The sequence below is a fragment of the Staurois parvus genome, unplaced genomic scaffold (genome assembly GCF_062004578.1).
Source record: "Staurois parvus isolate SC_StPar_1 unplaced genomic scaffold, SC_StPar_1.0 ptg000347l, whole genome shotgun sequence".
NCBI classification, from domain to species: Eukaryota; Metazoa; Chordata; class Amphibia; order Anura; family Ranidae; genus Staurois; species Staurois parvus.
In genome coordinates this window covers 15,290,730-15,311,662 of record NW_028318143.1, presented here as the reverse complement: position 1 = coordinate 15,311,662, position 20,933 = coordinate 15,290,730, and the positions used below count along the sequence as shown (strand labels likewise).

The following is a 20,933-nucleotide window of genomic DNA, read 5'->3' as shown; positions in this document are numbered from 1 at the left end:
AGGAACCAAAAGGCCACACATTCGCCCCCTAGACTTCAGGGCAGGCCCGAGGACCCACACCCTACCATCCTGTGAGAAAACACACACATAAGAAAGAAAAAGTGACAAAACGTGGGAAGTGAAATAAATAAATAGAAAATGAAAAAGTGGTCGTGCCAAATTGTGCACAGACCAGGCCCTGAGGCCTGTAGCAAAAATTGCCCCGAACTTAGCCAGAAGGCCTGGTTCTGAGGGCGCTGTGCAGATAAAGTTGAAAACACAGTGACCATGTGCCTTTTCACATTGTGGGGTCCCACACCCAGGTGTTACTAAGAGCACCCCTGAGGCGACCACTCAGGGGGCACTGGTTTGCGGACTTTCTGCCTTCCCGGCTCCTGGCCAGACAAGGTAGATCCGTCCAAATCAGGAGGTACTGGGTCCCTCTGACGTTCCAAAGGGGAATTACTCCCAGGCCCCAGCTACTACTCGTGGGCACCACAGTTTCTGTTCCCCCCGTAATAACCATCAGGACCCCCATCATACTAGCAGGGGTACTATACAACCAGTCATCCCCGCAAAGCTAGAATGACCGTGGAGCACCCCTGCTGGACACTGATAAGAACAGATACTACACTTGATCTTAGCCAAAAGGCCGAGAAGCGGCCCAAGACATGCTGGTAGATTAAATGGCTCCTGCCTAAATTGGCCCTAGTATGTGTATGTATGAATGTGAGTTAGGGACCTTAGATTGTACACCCCTTGAGGGTTAGGGACTGATGTGAATGTACAATATACAGTGAAGGAAATAAGTATTTGATCCCCTGCTGATTTTGAATGTTTGCCCACTCACAAAGAAATGATCAGTCTACAAATCGAATGGTAGGTGTATTGTAACACTGAGAGAATAGCAACAAAAAATTCAAAAGAAATGCATGTCTAACAAATGATACACTGATTTGCATGTTCATGAGGGAAATAAGTATTTGATCCCCTATCATTCAGCAGGATTTCTGGCTACCAGGTATCTTTCATACAGGTAACAAGCTGAGATTAGAAGCAGTCTCTTAAAGGGAGTGCTGCTAATCTCATTTTGTTACCTGTATAAGAGACACCTGTCCACGGGAGCAATCAAACAATCAGATTCTAAACTCTCCACCATGGCAAAGACCAAAGAGCTGTCCAAGGATGTCAGGAACAAGATTGTAGACCTACACAAGGCTGGACTGGGCTACCAAACTATCGCCAAATCAGTGCATAATTTGTTAGACATGCATTTCTTTTGAATGTTTTGTTGCTATTCGGTCTCTCAGTGTTACAGTACACCTACCATTCGATTTTTAGACTGATCGTTTCTTTGTGAGTGGGCAAACATTCAAAATCAGCAGGGGATAAAATCCTTTTTTCCTTCACTGTATATGTAAAGTGCTGCATAAATTGACCGTGCTATATAAGTACCTGTAATAAATAATAAAATAAAAATAAATAAGCCTGTAAATGCTGGACAACTGCACACCACCGAGCACATTGGGAGCTGTTGTGGGGCAGGTGCACTGCAGCCCTATGGGTTGTGGTAGTGCCCACCAAGTACAACAGGAGGTTGATTTCTGCTGCAGTCATTCAGCAAATCATCACAGCCACAGCATGTGTACACCTCCAGCCACTGCCTTTCCAGCTAAAGGGGGGGGGGGGTAAAAACACACTCAACCATGTGGTTTTACCGCCTCCCCAAGCGCTACTGTAAACAAGCCCTGAAGAAGATTTCCCTGGAAATTTAACTACATTGGGGAAAATAATTATTTGATCCCCTGAAGATTTTGTAAGTTTGCCCACTTACAAAGAAATGAAGGGTCTATAATTTTTATCATTGGTGTATTTTAAATGAGACAGACTATCAGCCAAAAATCCATAAAAAACACACGATACAAATGTTATAGTTGAAGTTCAGTGAGTAAAATAAGTATTTGATCCCCTACCAACCAACAATAATTCTGGCTCCCACAGACTGGCTATGTGGTACACAGATTAGTGCTATCAATTTAAGAAGATGCTCCTAACGACAACACTTTGTGTATAAAAAACACCTGTCCACAGAATCTCATTCTTGGGCAACACCATGGGCAAGACCAAAGAGCTGTCAAAGGACATCAGGGACAAGACTGTAGACCTGCACAATGCTGGAATGGGCTACAAGACCATCAGCAAGAAGCTTGGTGAGAAGGAGACAATTGTTGGAGCGATTATTCACAAATGGAAGAAACTCAAAATAACCATCAATAGCCTACAGTCTGGAGCTCCATGCAAGATTTCACCCCATGGGGTAAGGATGATCATGAGAAAAGTGAGGGATCAGCCCAGAACTACATGGGAGGAGCTTGTGAATGGTCTCAAGGCAGTTGGGGCCACAGTCACCAAACAAACCATTGGTAACATAATATACCGCCATGGATTGAAATCTTGCAGCACCCGTAAGGACCCCCTGCTCAAGAAAACACATGTACAGGCCCGTCTGAAGTTTGCCAATTAACATCTTATTGATTCAGAGAAGGATTGGGAGAAAGTGCTGTGGTCAGATGAGACCAAAATTGAGCTCTTTGGCATTAACTGGATTCACCGTGTTTGAAGGAAAAAAATGCTGCCTATGACCCTAAGAACACCATCCCTACAGTCAGGCACGGAGGTGGAACCATTATGCTTTGGGGCTGTTTCTCTGCTAAAGGTACAGGCCGACTTTGCCGCTTTGAGGGGCCAATGGACAGGTTCATGTATTGTACAATCTTGGATGAGAACCTTCCTCCCTCAGCCAGAACACTGTAGATGGGTTGTGGATGGGTCTTCCAGTATGACAATGACCCAAAACATACCGCCAAGGCAACAAAGGAGTGGCTCAAGAAGAAGCACATTAAGGTCTTGGAGTGGCCTAACCAGTCTCCAGACCTTAATCCTATAGAAAATTTATGGAGGGAGCTGAAACTTCGAGTTGCCAATCGACAGCCAAGAAACCTTAAGGATACCTTAGGTTCATAATTGCAGCACAATCCATTTAACATGATTTCCTATGGGACATGTTCACACCTGTGTGTTTTTTTGGAAAGGGTCAGAGAATTTTTTTAAATGCAAAAAGTTGCATTTATGGTTCTATAGACTTCAATGGAAATGCTGCAGAAAAGCATTTTTGCTGCGTTTTTGATGCATTTTGTGTTTTAAATCTGCCTAGCAACAAGAAAAATAAAAAAAAAAAATGAAAAAAGAAAACATAAACCTGCATCGGTGTAAACCTAGCCTTAGAGAAGATCTGTAAAGAAGAGTGGACCGAAATCCCTCCTGTGATGTGTGAGAACCTTGTAACCAACTACAGAAAGCGTCTGACCTCTGTGATTGCCAACAAGGGATTTGCCACCAATTACTAAGTCATATTTTGTGAAGGGGATCAAACACTGGTTCCAGTGTGGCTCAGAAAAAGGTGCCTGCACTTCTTTGGTACAGATGCGCTGCAATTAGAGCCCATTTAAAATGAACAGAAGATGCACAGAATCGCATGTGAATTGCACAGGAATGTGGTGCAGTTCCTGCGTGATTCACATGCCATCCATACTATGAACTTAGGCTAAAGCTAGGTTTACACTTAAGCATTTTGCGATGCATTTTGCGTTATGAAGAAACGCACTACAGTCCATTTAACATGATTTCCTATGGGCGAAGTTCACATATTCACGTTTTCAACCGATGTGATTTTTGGAAGGGGTCAGGGACCTTTTTACAGTTGCAAGAAAAAGTATGTGAACCCCTTGGGATTACATGACAACATGTGTGGAGAAAAAAAGGCACAGCACACCAACATCAAAACCTCATCCCCACTGTAAAACATGGTGGAGGGAGCATCATGGTTTGGGGCTGCTTTGCTGCCTCAGGGCCTGGACAGATTGTTGTCATTGATGAGAAAATGAACTCCAGAGTTTATCAAGACATTTTGCAGGAAAACGGACAAGCATCTGTCCGCCAACTGAAGCTCCGCAGAGGATGGGTGATGCAACAGGACAATGACCCAAAGCATACAAGTAATTCAACAAAACAATGGCTGCAACAGCACAGAATACGCCTTCTGGAGTGGCCCAGTCAGAGTCCTGACCTCAACCCGATTGAAATGCTGTGGCATGACCTTAAGAGAGCGATTCACACCAGACATCCCAAGAATATTGCTACACTAAAACAGTTTTGTGAAGAGGAGTGGTCCAAAATGACTCCAGATCGTTGTGCAGGTCTGATCTGCAACTACAGGAAACGTTTGGTTGAGGTTATTGCTGCCAAAGGAGGGTCAACCAGTTATTAAGTCCAAAGGTTCACATACTTTTTCCTCCCTGCACTGTGAATGTTTACATGTTATGTGCAATTAAACCATGGCAACGTCTAATGTTTGTGTTGTATTATGTTCAGCAGACTGTGTTCTTCTATTGTTGTGACTTAGATGACGTTCAGAGCACATTTTATGCCCAATTCATGCAAAACTCCACGTAATCCCAAGGGGTTCACATACTTTTTCTTGCAACTGTAAATGCAAAACGGTGTGTTTCGGTTCAACAGACTTCAATGGAGATGCTGCAGAAATGCATGTAGTGCGTTTTTGATGCGTTTTGAGTTTTGCAATTTAATCTGCCCAGCAGCAAGTTGGCCAAAAACAAACAAACGTAAAAACGCATCAAAAAAAGCACTGCAGAAATGGATCCAACATAAACTGCATAGGTGTGAACCTAGCCTAAATATCCAAAGTCCACGAGGGGTCCCTCACCAGCACCAGAAACCTCCCCCCGGCTCCTTCTGGGTACTGGTCCTTAGGCATCTTCATTAGCTGGTGCAGGATGACATAACACCTGAGCATTCACAAAAATCCGTCATTCCGGCACACGGGCCATGCCAGTGACATAAACTGAAGAACCGTAAGAAATTCACTCAGTGGGTGGCCCTGTTGTCAACCACCACCTGACATCTTATGAGTGAAAAAAAATCAAAGGAGCCGGGTGAAATATAATCAGCCAAACGGCAGCTGCATCCAGCCAGAGGCAGATACTGTTTGGGTGACAGCTGCTGGCATCTCCTGTCAGAATACAATAGCCAGCACTGCAGATTTGTCCATCCATGCTTGAATGTAGGAATCTGTTAGGCTGGTTTCACACTGATCCAAGCAAAAACGCATATGTGTTTTTATATAGTTTTTTCACAGGACGTGACTCAAAAATGCACCTCGGGTGCATTTTATATGCGTTTTTGTCAGGTTTTCCTTTGATTTCAATGAGGAGGTGCGTTTTTTTTACCACACCAAAAATGCAATAAGCAGGATTTTAAAAAATGCACCTGACCCGCAAGGGAGCAGTGTGAAGAGTTCCATAGTATAGCACCCTCCTGGGGAGGTAGACTTTAACGATTAGATAGGGGCTATCCAGGTGTAATAGCCAGACTAGGGTCAGATTATCATCAGGGCTAAGAGGCTCTGCAGGCCAGCCCCTCTGGAATTTCCCCCTGCTCTAGAGCTCTGGGAGAAGGCTCTAGAAGCACTGGGTGGATCTGAGGAGTGGCTGGCTGCACTCTTGAGGGACCCCAGCCAATCCCAAACAGAAGACTTGGCAAGGGGCTGAGGCACCCTTAAAAGTGTTGGAGCCTGCTCAGTAGCAGGAGGGTTGGAGAAGAGTTGGAGGAGAAGTGCAGGTGAAAGATGGAGAAGTGAGGCTGAGATGCAGGAGCCTGGGAGGGAACCCAGGCTGGAAGGGGATCACCTCCAGGTAGAGGGACCTTGAAAGGAAGAAAGCTTTGGATTTCACTGGCCCTCTGAGAGAGGACCACCTGGCGGCAGAGAAGGAGTGGCTCGGCCTGGTAGCAGCCACCTACCCAACAGCAGCACAGGAGTGAGTACTCCTACACCCCCTGGGCCAGAAAGGGGAGATAGCATTTGGGTGGGGAAACTGACTAGCTCTACACCCAGGACTGTTACACTGCAAGTGACAGCTTTGGACTCCCTTGCCCAGGGATTCCTTCAGACAAGTTGGGTAAAGAAGATGATTTATTTAGGGTCTAGGGTGGCACACCAGGGGAGGCTGGAGAGCTCTACTAGAAGAGACGTTTGAATTTGGGACTTGCAATATAGTTCAGGAAGTTTGTCCTCAGTTGCCATTCCCTTGGGCATCCCATACACCCCCTTACCCCATCCAAGTTCTACATCCCTAATACAACTTCAAAACAAAGCTCAAGGACTGGTTTTCTGTCTCCTGACACAAGTCTGAACAGAAAATGTGTGATGCCTGGCTGTGCAGGACTATAGGGGGGACCCAAATCTCTTGCAACTTCTAAGTGGGTAGTGCTACACCAGGAATACACAGGTTTTTCTTCTGCTTTTTTTAATGCAAGAGCGGAAGAAAAACAGATCAGTTTGAAACCAGCTTTAGGGTTTTTTTTAAGCCCACCAACTGAAAGAAACAAATCTTTCAGCGTATGGCCATCTTCAGCCTACATCAGCGTTAACCCTGGGTTCACACTAATGCGGTGCGGAATTTGCACCAGGTCTGTGCGATTTCCGCACCGCATCACATGTGCTACCCCGTTCATGTGAACCGCTGCAGGTGTGTATGTTAAGTTAACAACACCCCCATATCGGTTCGCAAAACGTGGTGTGATGTGCAGAATCTGATCGTATGGCTGTGAATATTCTAGTGCGGACCAAAAAAAGGGTCCTGCACATTTTTGGTGCAGGTGCGGTGTGATTTGAGCTATACAGAATTCGCATGTGCTTTGCACGGGAATACGGTGCAGTTCCTGTGCGAATCACACTCAATATGCTGCACCGCAGAAGTGTGAACCCAGGCTAAGTGATGCTAAAGATTTTTTATTATTTAAACAACAAACATGTTTATACTTATCTGCTCTGTGCAGTGATTTTGCACAGAGCAACTCCGATCCTCTTCTTTTCCCGGCTCCTCCTCCTTGAGCAGTGCCCCCCAGGGAAAGCCGCTCACCCTAGGGGCACCATTGCATGCTCATCCCTGAGCCACTGCTCTATGCATGCATAAGACACATAGAGCCACGCCCCCTGCTCCTTCCTCATTGGCTCACTGGCTGTGACTGACAGCAGTAGTAATGTCACTAGATCGGAGGGGGCTTAGGTAAGGACTGGGGGGGGGTCTGCTACACATAGAAATTTTTTTACCTTCATGCATAGAATACATGAAGGTAAAAACCTTGAGCATTTAGATCCACTTTAAATAATTATTTATAGTTTTTTTTGTGTACATCTTTAGCCTTCGCAGTTCTCTGGTAGCCACAAAATACTCCTTAACTGCAATGCTCCTGACCGTTTAACAGGCACAGAAGCTCTTTTCCGCTACATATGATTTTCTGTACACTGAATAAAGACAGAAATCTGGCACGTTCTCTGAGCTAATGTTACAGTAGAACTAAAGGCAAAACTTTGTTTCTTTATTTTGGATAGAGTAAGGGAGGGTTACAAACCCTTGGAGGAGATTTTTTATTAATATTTTTGTGCCATCTGTGTCGTACTGAGATTTTCCTTCAGTTCCTGTTCTATAGTCATCCATTTCCTGAACCCCTGGCGACTAATGAAGTGACAATTATCACATCAATTCCAGGGTTCACAGTTGTCATTCCTTGAATACTGTAGTCAAGGATGCAGCTTCTCATGCATGATATGTGCTTGATTATCTGCAGTGGATGGCAGGGTTAATATTGGGGGGTCTAATAGACCCCTGATGTCTTCATGAAGAGGACCTGTTACCTGTCCAATGCTATTACATTGTGGGCTTGTTAGCCCCCTTCTGATAGCAATACATTTAAATGAAAAAAAGTTTTAAAATTATACATTTTATTTTAAAAAATAAAAATAAGTGCCTTGGCGGATACTCCGGTAAATATGTCTATGCAAATTTGTTTACTGGGTGCTCCCATTTCGGGGATCCCAGTCAACATAATGAGGCTAATTCATACGATGTGTCTCCACCCTATGGGCCATTGCCCTTCATTGGAAATCACTGGTTGTCCCTTTGGCCCCTTTGGCCTCTGTTTTGCGGAGAGTCGATATGGTTATGCTCATGAAACGTATTGAATATACAATAATGGACAGGATGCACTTATTTTACAGAAAATGGGATGGGTGGAAAACACATCGACACTTATTATTTGATTAATGATCTATCATAGATCGATTTATATTGAATCTCTGTTGGTTATGTGGTTGTTCTGCATATCTTACTGCCTTCCTCACTCATGTACTTGAACTTTATTTTTCTATGATTGCATTTTATAATACTGCTTATGTGCATTTTTATCTTGATGTATTTTATACCTGATAAAGTTGTGCTGTTTTTGTTGTCTATCTTTCAATTAAAAAAAGTTTGTAAACAAAAAAAAAAAAAAACGTCAAAAATATTTTGAAAGCACCCATCTCCTCTGCACACATCCCAATGCAACCACACAGTGTAGGGTGGGCACATGTTTTTAACTCTTTAGCAGGGGTGGACTGACAACTCATGGGGCCCCCGGGCAATAGGGGATCATGAGGCCCCTGTGTCCTTGCCCAAACTCAAAAAAGCCTATGAAAGAGGTACCAGGGGCATCTCATAGGGCCCCTACTGACCCCGGGCCCTCAGTTTCCAAATGGTCTGTCCGCCCCTGCTCTTTAGCCTTGTCCAACAAGAATTTGGGGTACCATATTTTTTTTTTTATTTTACAGGCCCATGGAATTTTAAAGTGGAACTAAAGTTCTGCTGTAGTTTATTGTAAGCAAGCAGGTTTTTATTGCAGAAGACAAGAAACATGCACTGTCTCTTCTGAAATAATACAAATTATTTGCCTGCTCACAGTGATCCCTGGCATGTAAGCTGAGCTGCACATGCACCGCTCAACTTACACCATCTGGCTCGATGCCTGTGTGCTAGGATGACTAACTCCTGCGCATGTGTAGGAGTGACGTCATCCCGCGATGGCCAATGAAGATGGCCAAAACTGGCACACAGAAGAAGATGCTGGTGCCTGCGAGGAACAGGACCATTTGGAGAAGGATGAGTATCACTCCATTTAGTTTTGCTTTAAGACATAACATGTTTGGTATATGTTTACTCAATGTAACCTCATGTTTTTTATTTGACAAAAAAAGGGTATTGGATGTTTGCAGTAATATTCTTTCTAGTGTATTTTTTCCTGGAAATATATGTTGGATAAATAGTTGTACAAATATTTTGCAAAAAAAAAAAGCAGCAGCCACCATTTTATTCTATAGAGCCACTGCTTTCAGAAAATATAATTAACAGTATAGGGTAATTTCCAGCAAAAAGTGCGGTTCTTAACATGTGTGCAAAAAAAAAAAAAAAAAAAAATCGCCCAGGTAGACAAGTGGTTAAATCAACAGTGGTCCATTGCAGAAAAAATATCAATTACAGGTGTTTATACACCACTGACAATTTATTCAGTGCTTTACATACTGTAGATCCACATCAGTGTTTGCCTTCAATGAGCTTACAATCTAACGTTCCTATCTAATATGCATGCTTACACGCACACACATACTTGGAAAGGAGCCAATTAACCTACCAGCATGTCTTTAGAGTTTAGGAAACCGACACAAGCATGCAAACTCAATGCAGACAGTGTCCTAACCCGCATTCAAAGCAGGGGCCCCAGTGCTGCCCCCTTTTCACCCAAATCAATAGTGATCAGCGGCAATAAGATTTCCTTGGTGGATGGTCAAGGGCAGGAAATTTGGTTTAAACTTACCTACAAAGATCATTGCGCTTTGCCACTGCCTGTGTGGTGATGTTACCACCAGATGCTGTTGGGTAGGAGATCACCAAATGTCTCCTATTTAGTAGCTTTTTGCTAGAACAGGTTATCTGTAATGAGACATTGGGGTCTATTAGACCCCTGATTTCTCACCTGCCTTCTACTGAAGCTAATGGTGCACAAAGTGACAGCTGAACCTGGATGTGATGAAATGCACACTGCTTCTGTGTTTGTCCTAGCTAGGCATTTTGTTGTTGTTATCCGTCTTGACATATACTGTATGTTATAGAGAACAAGCAGCAGTACATTTAAATGCCCTAGGGACCCATGCTAGTCAGTGACAGTTGAAAAACTACCAGTGTACTTGTATGTAACTGTTCCTTCATGTACTTATTATTCACAGTGACGGGGAACCGCCTGTTCATTTCCAGTAGATGAATGTTAAATTTCAGTGTTGTGTGAAATATTACATCTCTAACATATGTTCATAGTCTGCCATTATGCAAGCAGACTGAAAGAAGGTATTTTGTGAGGTAGCACTACATAGAAATCCGCATTGCATGGATATGAGCTCGTTTATAGAGTTTGTTTTTTTTTTCTTTAGATGATAAGGACAAACTGTCACTAAGCAAAGAGAAGATTATGATTGAAAGTCATTACCTGACGCATGTGTCACTCTGGTTGTCGAAGTCATTACATGACTCGCATGTCATAAATTTGTTCTGCGGCATTGTGGCCTAAGTACTAGGATGCAACCAGGGGCGGACTGACAACTCATGGGGCCCCTGGGCAATAGGGGATCATGGGGACCCTGTGTCCTTGTCCATACCCAAAAAAGCCTATGAAAAAGGTACCAGGGGCATCTCATGGGGTCCCCTACTGACCCTGGGCCCTCGGGCAGTGCCGGAATGGTAAGTCCGCCCCTGAATGCAACACATTTCAGGGCATGGCTGTTTCAATCATAACTCTGTTATGCGAGTGTCATGCTTTGTGACATGTTACATTCACAAAGAAATCAGTTTTCAGACTGATACATTGGAAACTACTGTTGACCATTCCTTCTAAAGATGTTAGTTACCTGGCTGTGATATTGACCCACTAGTTTTCATAAACACTAAACTTAAAAAAAGCACGCAAAAAAGGAAACTTCTTATGATACATTAAAGATGAATTCTGGGCAAAAAAAAAGTTTCTCCTTGCAGTGGAGTTGTATCCGCACTACAAGGGTTATTCGCTTGTTTTTGTCTAGGAGAAAGATGAAGGGAGATATACTTACCTGATCCTCCCCACACAAGACCGGTACCTGCAGCTCCTGTTTCCCCGCACTCTAGCAGAGCCCTGCTCTGGACATAAAGACACCAGGAACAGCCCACCACAGAATTATGGGGAGCACTGTTTGTGGTGGCGCAGAGGATCAGGTAAGCATAAGGCTTTCTCCTCACCCCTGGACAAAAAAAGCACTTAACACTTGCGGTGCAGGCACAGCCCCTCTGAAAGGGAACAGTTTGCCAGGAGCTGGGCTTTAAGGCAAATTGTTAGGAGGAACCCTTCTGTGTCACTTTGGTGTTTATTTACTAAAGCTGGAGAATGCAAAATCAGCCTCACTTCTGCATAGAAACCAATCAGCTTCCAGGTTTTATTGTCAAAGCTTAGTTAGAAGCCGATTGTTTTTTATGCAGAAGCGAGCCTGAGTTTGCATTCTCCAGCTTTAGTAAATAAACTCCTTTGTGTCCATTTAAAGCCTGCCTTTTCCTGCATGCACCACTGCAGCACCCTGAAAAAAAAATTCTTCTTGTGAGTTAAAACATGCATGCTCTTTCTTCCATCCCATAGTACAGTGAGAAGCCTATCACTGGACCTAAGCTCTATGATCTGGGGCAATGATTAGACAGTGGCAAAAAACCCCCAAAAAACTGTAAGCCAGCCCAGGATAACCCCTGGTATAACTAGCATGCTTCAGTAATGACAGGGGTGGGACCTATGTCCCTTAAGGGACTCAGAATACAAAATGTTACAAATTTCCTATTTTCTGTTTTGTCTGTTGAGTGACACAAGAAGTCTTTAACCTTAGGGACATCCAAAAGCAGTCCAATGGAGGGATGAGCAAAATACAAAACAAATGATAACAGGCTCAATAAAAAACTGGGGACTTCATGCAACTTAAAGAGATGCCCAAAAAGGACCTTTCGACTAAAGCTGGCATCAGATGATTCAGAAATATTCACCTGGTAGAACATGTGAACAGAGAACAAGGTGGCAAATCTGGCAAACATTTGCTTGATGCCAAAAAGCCCAAGAAGCACTTGATCTAGTGAATGCACCTTGACAGGAAAGTGTGTATCTCGATCCTTGAGATCATAGGTTTGGATGATGGTCTGCCTGAGCCACATATAGATGATGGAACAAGAAGATTATGCATCCATACTGAGTCCATCCATGCTTACACAAAGGAAATCAGTCTTCCTGAAAGAAGCAGTGACTGAGAGATAGATCTCCCAAATAAAATAGAAAGGGCAAAAATCTGACCCTTGATAAAATCTAACCGTTGATATTGCAGTAATAACAAGAGAATGTGTCCCAAAGACAAACTCCTGGTGTGGAAGTCCTGAGACTCACACCAAGTGAAATATACCTTCCATGTCCAATGATGACCTTGCAAGAAAATTTCCTAGCTTTGAGGATCATAGGAATCACAGACTCGGAGATACCCCTGTCCCTTGGATTCTGGGCTTTAACAGCCATACCTTCAAAGCTAGCAACCATGAGGGAGAATGGCAACTTGCGATGGAAGATCCTGACTATCCAGTAGAACCCACTGAGCATCTGCTCAGAGTTTTACCAGATCAGTGTGCCACATTCACTTGGGTCAGTCCAGTGCAATGAGGATTACCAGAATACCCTGAAGCTCAATCCTGCAAAGCAGACAAAGAAGTTTCAGGGAAGGAAGGCATAAATCAGGGTATACTGTTCCCACAGAGCCATCAGAGAACCCACTGCTTCTGCTAGTGGATTACTCTGCCTTGGGACAAACCTGTTTAATTTGTTGTTGAACTTGGAGGCAAAGAGGTCCACATCCCGAATCCCCTTCCTGTGATATAGGTCCAAGGATCACCTCCGGGTACCAGGACCACTGTCCTGGGTCCAGGCACTGCCAGGCAATAGTTTATGTCTGAAATGTAAATGTCTGACAAAGCACTAATGTGAAATTCTGCCCAGGACAGGATCCAAACTACCTCACTTCCTGCAAGACGTCTGGTTCCTCCCTTATGATTGATACATCAAGGACATTGTCCGATTGAATCTGGTTTAGACAAATCTGTTGTAAGATGGTCCAATGCTTTAGAGACAGCTAAATAACCCAAACATCCAGATAGTGCATTGAGAGACAAGACTCCCAATAACCAAGTCACTGACAGGGTGCCCAGGCCTCCAACCCAACCCTACCATCTGGCATCCATCATTAGTACCCTCCCACAGTTGGGAAAAAAAGGATATCCTGAGGCACCAGGCCAGGGACAACCTTGTTCTGCATAACCGACAAATCAGTCTGGCCAGAGACCGGACCAACTTGTCCCACAGGGACAGAATGTTGTGTTGTAGGGGTCTGAAGTAAACTTGGACAAATAGGACTGCCTCTAGGACTTTCATGCAAAAGTGGAGAGCTGGATGGCTTATGGAGTGGACAGTTTGAATCTGAGACCAGAGTACCTGATGCTTCTTCTCTGGAAGTAACACTCTGACCTGAGCTGTGTCCAGGACTAGACCTAGATATTCCAAAGATATTCCCCACTCCAGTCTATCCTGAACTCAGTGTCTAGACTCATCCACCCCACCAACCGCTCCACATCTGCCACCCCCCTCTGCCAATCCCTTCACTGGCTACAGATTGCCCAACGCATTAAATTCAAATTACTAACTCTGACATACAAAGCCATCCACAATGCTGCCCCAAACTACCTCACTGACCTGATACCCATATACCACCCTACCCGTGCCCTTCGCTCCTCACAAGACCTCCTACTCTCTAGCTCCCTGGTCTCCTAATCCCACGACCGACTGCAGGACTTCTCCAGGACTTCCCCCATCCTCTGGAACTCCCTACCCCAATCCATCAGACTGTCACCTACCCTCCTCACCTTCAGGCGCGCCCTGAAAACCCATCTCTTCAGGGAAGCCTACCCCACCCTCACCTAACAACCGATCTCCTCCACTCCTCCTACCACTCCATCCCCCACAGCCACTTCCTCCTGTACCACTGTCCCCTCCCTCCTAGATTGTAAGCTCCAAAGAGCAGGGCCCTCGAATCCCTCATGTATTGTACTGTATTGTCTCATGTTCTGTCCCCCTCGCTAATGTACAGCGCTGAGCAAACCCTTTGGCGCTATATAACTACTGTATAATTATAATAATTAGTTCCGACAGCCTTTTTGGGCATGGGACAGTGAACAGTTTATAGTAAAGACCCTGGAACTGTTCGGCCAAAGAAAGGGCTCAGTTGATATCTGCTAATTTGGTGGGGGTGACACAGGCAGCATGGAGGTAAGACATCATACCTAACAAAATGCGTTGGGTGGAGCTATGTGACATGACATCATCACATCTAGAAATGTCCCCGCAAGTGTGTTCTGATTGGTTTACATTGCTGATTTAGATGTGCGGTGTTATTTTCTTTGAATGTGAGTGCATACTGCGTGGTTTTATAAAAAAAAGTGATAAAAAATGTTATAAATCAATGATGGCGCTTGCTAATCACCATTACACTGATTGTGATTATAGAACCTCAATAGTATATAATATGTGTGCAAGTGCAAACAATATAATAAAAAAAAATCAAGGAAATCCATATATGTGCAAATTTCCAAATCCTGTGTAATAGGTATATTGACATGAAATAATCAAAAAGTCCATAAATTGTGATAGAAAGTGCTTGTATCCACTGTTTCCACTACCTAGTGATCCACCACCAAAAAATTAGAAACACTCCTCTCTTACCAGATGCTATTGACCTCATTAACCACTTGCCCTCCAGAGGATTTACCCCCCTTCCTGACCAGGCTATTGTTTGCGTTAACGACTCTGCGTTACTTTAACTGACAATTGCGCGGTTATGCAACGCTGCACCTAAATTAAATTTGCATCCTTTTTTTCCCACGAATAGAGCTCTCTTTCGGTATTTGCTTGTGCAGTTTTTATTTTTTGCACCATAAAAATAGACCAACAGAGGGAAAAAAATTTTTTTTTACTTTTTGCTATTAAACATGTCCAAAAAATGTTTTTTTAAATCAAATTTCATCATAAATGTAGGAAAAAGTTTATTCTTCTACATGTGTGTGCTAAACAAAATCCCAATACATGTAAATTAATTGGTTTACGTTAAAATTATAGTGTTTACAAATGGTGGTATATATACTGGGATTTACATTTTTTTTACTAGTAATGGCGGTGATTAGCAACTTATAGCGGGACTGCAGCGGGCATTCTGACACTGACATCCCCATTGACACCAATACAGTGATCAGTGCTAATAAAAAGCACTGACACTGTACTAATATCACTGGGCAGGAAGGGGTTAACATGTGGGCCTATCAAATGGTTAACTGTGTGCTGTTTCACTGTGTGCTGTGTGTTTCACTGTAAGCACACTGCTTTGTATGGCTCTGCTATGCAGAGCCATACATTGCAGTGTGGAGGAGCTGACGGGGGAGAGATTTGTATTGTTTACATACATGTCTCTCCCGTCGGAAATCCTCAGAGATCGCCGGGTGTGCGCTGTGTGTGTGCTTCACTGTAAGCAAAGCCATGCATAACAGTGTGCAAGACAGGGGAGAGAACTGTTTTGTTTACTTACAATTCTCTCCCTCCGTCGGTAATGCTCCTCGATCACTGGGTGCTGGCGAGTAATCACTGGCCAGGACCTGGTGAAAGCCTAAGCCGCGAATAGCGGTGCAGGTAGAGCGCGCGCGTGGCTCACGTGCGCCCCCTACCTGATTTTGCGCACCTTTGCCGCCATGTAGCAGTATATCTGATCATTGACACTTCACAAGGTGAGATCTTGCATGGCACACCAGACCTAAGGAGACTGACAGTTGTTTTGTGTTTTTTCCATTTATGAATGATTGCACCGTTGTCACCTTCTCCCCAAGCTGCTTGGTGATAGTTTGATAGCCCAGTCCAGCTTTGTGTAGGTCTACAATCTTGTCCCTGACATCCTTGGACAGCTCTTTGCCATGATGGAAAGTTTGGAATCTGATTGTGTGATTGCTCCTGTGGACAGGTGTCTTTTATTCAGGTAACAAAATGAGATTAGCAGCACTCCCTTTAAGAGACTGCTTCTAATCTCAGCTTGTTACCTGTATGAAAGACACCTGGTAGCCAGAAATCCTGCTGAATGATAGGGGATCAAATACTTATTTCCCTCATGAACATGCAAATCAGTGCATCATTTGTTAGACATGCATTTCTTTTGAATTCTTTGTTGCTATTCTGTCTCAGTATTACGATGCACCTACCCTTCGATTTTTAGACTGATCATTTCTTTGTGAGTGGGCATTCAAAATCAGCAGGGGATCAAATACTTATTTCCTTCACTGTAGCTCCTAGTATTTGACCTCACCAGATTGCTCATTAAGTGAGGCTTCAAAGACAGGGCAAGTGCTGAGGTAACATCAGTGGCTCTGGACCTGAAAAGCTCTCCACAGTTAACTTTTACCAGAACAGAGAGGGCCCTACCTCACCAAACCAGGCTGAAAACAGATAATTATACAGATTTTCATACACAGATTGGTTAGAATAGGTATTAGGAAAAGATAGAAAGCATTTGCAAGACTAGTTAGGTAAAGCCCAGAATTCTACTTTAAAGGCTTCGGGCCAAATCTGTGAGGAAGTGTGCAAAGGGAGACATTAAACCAAATATTGTGTGTCACTGAACATCTTTATAAGTAGCACTCCCTCTTGTGGCAGCATTTGCAAGCCTACAGCTTCTTACGTTAGACTTACAGCTGCCATCAAAAAATCACACACCCCATGCAGACGCAGTACTGCTACATGAGCAGCATTCTCTCTCGCTAGCCAAGGCTCGGGCAATGTAGATAGCATAAGGTGCCTCAGCAGTGTATATGTATTTAGAATTATGCATTCTGCTATGTCCATTTCCAATTTCTGGACTTTCTTATGAGAATACAGCAACAGAGCATAAAACAGAACTTCACCCTTCTAGTTTTGACAGGAACTTGCTCCCACGGCCAGTCAGTTGCACCAGTTTTCCTTGCCCCCCATCTTCTGAGAAACATTACAGGTCTCAGAAGGCTGTGGCTCGCACAGCCACAGTGGGAAGTTGGCTGCCCAAAGCTACAAGCGGGAAACCCAAAGACCAGTGAAGAAGCACCCCCACTTTTAGGAATGAGGGCGCCCTTTGATTATGAAGCCTTTTTGAACTTGTAGGCCATGCCCTACACTGGAAAAAAAAAACAAAAGGGGTAAACTTAGATCTTAAAATTGAACAATTAGGTGATCTGCATTTTGAAGACACAGACACTCTGGGGGGTTGAGAATTTTCCACTGTTGAACTTCCCATCCTTTGACATCTTTGATGAACTTACTAGGTGCCTCATCAAAAAGACATCCTCCTTCGGAGCATTTGAGTCATTTACTGGCATCTTCAGCTGATTAGGCTTTGAGGCACAAGATTCTGTGCTTGTAAACTGAGATTCAAGCCATTTTGGAAATTCTACAGCAGCCACACGAGAGCAGAGCAGGAGGCAATCGCTGTAATTGTTCAGTTAAAGCGGAGCTCCACCCAAAAGGGGAAGTTCCACTATAGGTCTTTGTCCCCCACTCCCCATTAAGGATTGGCACCTTTGGGGAGCAGGTACCTGAATTTGAGAGGTACCCGCTCCCACTTTCGCTGCGATCACCTGAGGCGATTGGATGCAGAAGTTGTCTTCCCCCCCTCTCCCCGTAGTCTTGTGAGACACGCGACAAGTCCCAGAAGACTACGGGGCCATTCACAAAAGCACAGCACTTCTCACGCATGTGCAGTGGGCACCCAGCTGTGAAGCCGCAAGCTGTCACAGCCAGGTGCCCACACTGAAGATGCCGGCGGCACGGAGAGAAGACGGTCAGTGAAACCAGCAGTGGTGAGAACACCGCTGGACCAAGGGACAGGTAAGTGTATTTTAAAAGTCAGCAACTACAGTTTTTGTAGCTGCTGACTTTTTTTTACCCCAGGTGGAACACCGCTTTAAGGCACAGTCCTGAAATACAGGATTGTGTTGGTTGTTCATTGGCCTAGTCCAGTGTGCTGCCATTTAACAGACAGAAATTGCAGTGCTCTGCAGTAACCCCTCTAACACTGCTTCTTCATTCTCTTCGATGGCCACCTCTTCTAGACAGGGAATATCAAGATACAGCTCAGGTAGACAGTGGAGCTGGGGAATGAATCTGGCATTTTGGAGCCCTGGAGAGAGATGCCTGTTAGCTGTCTGAGTTGTGTCATATGTGCTGACTGGTGTTATCAGGTCCTGCTCCTCGATATAGGAAGCATAGTCACTCTGAGCGAGTGTTGTGCAGGCCTTCAGCAGAAAAATGTTCACTTAAAATTTTTGCTGTGGCTCCCACTATAGGCAAGGGTAAGCCCCTGTAGGGTACTCAGAAGCAAAAAACAAGTTAAGCCAAGAATGATTTCTCTATAAAAGGAGAGGAGGGACATACCTTCAGATGCTAGCAAAATAATGAAGACTCGGAGTGGGGTAGGCATGTCCTGAAAAGCTTTGTCAGTGTCCAATCACCTGCAGGTACAATCCTATAACCCAGAATTTAGAAATTTTCAGTCTGTGTCCTGTCTTGTACAATTCAGATAATAGGACTTTTGTAGTGATCATAAAATCCTTTTCTTGGGAGTCCATTTAAGGATATGAGAAGGCTTTATAACTTGGGTTACACTGCTGCATAACAGGAGGAATGTACAGTGGGGCAAAAAAGTATTTAGTCAGCCACCAATTGTGCAAGTTCTCCCACTTAAAAAGATGAGAGGCCTGTAATTGGCATCATAGGTAGACCTTAACTAAGAGACAAAATGAGGAAAAAAAATCCAGACGATCACATTGGCCGATTTGGAAAGAATTTATTTGCAAATTATGGTGGAAAATAGGTATTTGGTCAATATCAAAAGTTCATCTCAATACTTTGTTATATATCCTTTGTTGGCAATGACAGAGGTCAAACGTTTCCTGTAAGTCTTCACAAGGTTGGCACACACTGTTGCTGGTATGTTGGCCCATTCCTCCATGCAGATCTCTTCTAGAGCAGTGATGTTTTGGGGCTGTCGCTGGACAACACAGACTTTCAACTCCCTCCAAAAGGTATTCTATAGGGTTGAGATCTGGAGACTGGCTAGGCCACTCCAGGACCTTGAAATGCTTCTTACGAAGCCACTCCTTCATTGCCCGGGCGGTATGTTTGGGATCATTGTCATGTTGGAAGACCCAGCCACGTTTCATCTTCAATGCCCTTGCTGATGGGCACTCAAAATCTCACGATACCTGGCCCCATTCAGTCTGTCCTGTACATGGATCAGTCGTCCTGGTCCCTTTGCGGAGAAACAGCCCTAAAGCATGATGTTGCCACCGCCATGCTTCACAGTAGGTATGGTGTTCTTTGGATGCAACTCCGCATTCTCTCTCCTCCAAACATGACGAGTTGTGTTTCTACCAAACAGTTCTATTTTGGTTTCATCTGACCATATGACATTCTCCCAATCCTCTTCTGGATCATCCAGAGAGCCAGAAATCTTGCTTGTTTGTAGGTGACCAAATACTTATTTTCCACCATAATTTGAAAATAAATTCTTTCCAAATCGGCCAATGTGATTGTCTGGATTTTTTTTTCTCATTTTGTCTCTCATAGTGGAGGTCTACCTATGATGCCAATTACAGGCCTCTCATCTTTTTAAGTGGGAGAGCTTGCACAATTGGTGGCTGACTAAATACGTGTTTGCTCCACTGTACACTGGCAAAACATAAAAACTTTAAACCAGCCCCATAAAACCTCATCCACTATCAGCATGCCTCAGATTTATAGCAAAGCAGTACCAAGAGCATGATTGTAAACATGGGGGTGTGGGATCTGTGTGCCTCAAAAAGGACTCCCAGAAAATTTCAGTACAAAAATCCTATTTTCTGTCTCTACAACTAAGGGACACAAGAACCCTTTAACCTTAGGGATGTCCAAAAGCAATCAAAATGAGTGGTGGGCAACACGGCAAATGCCAACAGGCCCAGGACAATATAGAACCGGGGACTGTCTGCAGCTCAAAGTGCCACCTGAAGAACATTACAAGTGAAGCCAACATTAATAGGAGGCTGCAATGTGCCCCCTGGAAGAACTTAGAGAACAGAAGTCCATGTGGCAGCTTTGCAATTCTTGAAACAGCAGATTGATGACAAAAAGTCCAAGGATCACACCTAGATCTAGGAGAGTACATCATGACAGGAAAGGGTGAAACCTGATCCTTGAAACCGTAAACTTGAATAGTGTATGTGACAATACAGATCTGTACTGTAAAGCACTAAACCTTTATCAGAATATACTATAGAAATTGCCCTGTGTGGATCCAAATGCTCAAAGCCCCCTTCCAAGGCTATATTCTACCACCATCAGGAGTCCAGGAGCAGTACTCCAAAAGCCAGGCTCATGACAACAGTGACAGAGAAATGAAATCAAAGCAGAAGCTCCAGCAGTGAAGTAGTAGAGTTTTGCTTGAAGAAAAAAAAAAAAAAAAAGTTACCCTATACCCACAGTTGATCCAGAGGAAGGCAAAAAACAAAACAAAAAAAAAACCCAGCAAAAGCATGATCCAATTCGCTCCTGCAGGGAAAAAAAATTATTCCTTCCTGATCCCCCGAGAGGCAATCTGATATTCCCTGGATCAACTTTACCTATAAATGTTAATATCCAGTTATATTCTGTGTATCCAAGAAACAATCAAGGCCTTTTTTAAAGCAATCCACTGAACCAACTCTTGAGGGAATCTATTCCATTCTCACAGCTCTCACTGTGAAGAAACCTTTCCGTGTGGAGATTAAATCTCTTTTCCTCCAGACATAAAGAGTGCCCCCTTGTCCTCTGTGATGACCTCCAGGATGAATAGCTCTACACCGAGTTCACTATATGAACCACTGATG

General features: G+C 43.9%; 1 pseudogene; it reads right to left on the bottom strand.

The window, feature by feature from the left end:
- Positions 1 to 476: 476 nt before the first annotated feature.
- Positions 477 to 643, bottom strand: LOC149456860 (U2 spliceosomal RNA; annotated as a pseudogene).
- Positions 644 to 20,933: the final 20,290 nt, after the last annotated feature.